Source organism: Chrysochloris asiatica, unplaced genomic scaffold (assembly GCF_000296735.1).
Source record: "Chrysochloris asiatica unplaced genomic scaffold, ChrAsi1.0 scaffold12274, whole genome shotgun sequence".
NCBI lineage: Eukaryota > Metazoa > Chordata > Mammalia > Afrosoricida > Chrysochloridae > Chrysochloris > Chrysochloris asiatica.
This window is the reverse complement of record NW_006420792.1, coordinates 1,403-2,831: the sequence shown is the minus strand read 5'-3', so window position 1 is coordinate 2,831 and position 1,429 is coordinate 1,403. Positions and strand designations below refer to the sequence as shown.

Sequence of the window (1,429 nt, the reverse complement as noted above, 5' to 3'; positions counted from 1 at the left end):
AAATATTTACTTATGAAGATTAAAGAGCACAGCCTTCGATATGGATTGCATCTCAATGTCAAGAAAACAAAAATCCTCACCACTGGACCAACAACAACATAGAGAGAGAGAAAGACAGAGAGAGAGAGAGAGAGAGAGAGGTTTCTATCAAGGAAATGGCTCACACAGTTGTAGAGTTGAGAGAGTCCCAAGTCCAAGTCAGATGAACCAAGATAGGCAGGTCAGATGGCAGGCAGGTCCAGTAGGTAAGAAGGCAGGCTGATGAGAATTTCCAGGATTGGCAGGTCCAAAGAACCAGAGATTGGAGGATGAGTCATATGCAAGATTTATACTCAGTCGATAGCAAACAGGCTTTGCCTGAATGTCTGATATATTGGAAACAGTCCACACCCCCAAGGAGACTTTAGCTGATTGGCTACTCATAGCAGACCTCCTCATAGAGTTGATTACATGAAATTAGATATCATCCTGGGGGTAACTATAGCTCAACTATCAAACCACTGAGAATTCTGTCCCAGTCAAGTTGACACAACTCCTGAACTATCACACCATAGTATTTTCAATTGCCTCATATGCATGCGAAAGTTGGACAATAAAGAAGGAAGGCAGTACAAGAGTCAGTGCCTTTTCATTATGGTGTTGGGAAAGAATATTGAAAGTATCATGGACTACCAGAAAAACACACAAGTTTGTGTTAAAAGTACACCCAGGGACCCCCGGCCTGGTGGTGCTCGCCCCCTCCACAGCCACTCCGCTTCTGTCCCTTCCTCTTCTTCCTTCTTCCTTCCCTTCCTCATCGTTGCCACTCAGAACCGCCAGCCAGGGGACGCATTCAGGCCCGCAGCCACGAAGCATAACTCCTATTGTAGAATTAAATGCACTGTGCTTGAAATTTAGGGAAAAAAATCAATGTACAAGCCTGTTGACCCTTACTCTCGGATGCAGTCCACCTACAACTACAACATGAGAGGAGGTGCCTATGCCCCGAGGTATGGGCACATTTACCCATTTCTAGTTCCACCTCTACTGTATCAAGTTGAACTTTCTGTGGGAGGACAGCAGTTTAATGGAGAAGGAAGGATGAGACAGGCTGTGGAACACAGGTTGATGCTAGAACACTGAGGATCCTGCAGAACCAGCCCCTTCCAGAGCGGCTGGAGGTGCATGGAAGAGAATCAGAAGAAGAAAATCTTAATAAATCTGAAATAAGTCACGTGTTTGAGATTACACTTAAACGGAACTTGCCTGTGAATTTTGAGGTTACCTGGGAAAGTGGGCCACCCCACATGAAGAGTTTTGTGACCAAGGTATCAGTCAGAGAGTTCATAGGGGAAGGGGAAGGCAAGAGCAAGATTACAAATAAAAATGCTGCCATAGCTTTTCTTGAGGAGCTGAAGAAGTTAACTCCCTTCCCTGCAGTTGAACAAGT

The 1,429-nt window shown here is 45.1% G+C and overlaps 1 pseudogene; it reads left to right on the top strand.

The window, feature by feature from the left end:
* Positions 1-663: 663 nt before the first annotated feature.
* Positions 664-1,427, top strand: LOC102838346 (annotated as a pseudogene).
* Positions 1,428-1,429: the final 2 nt, after the last annotated feature.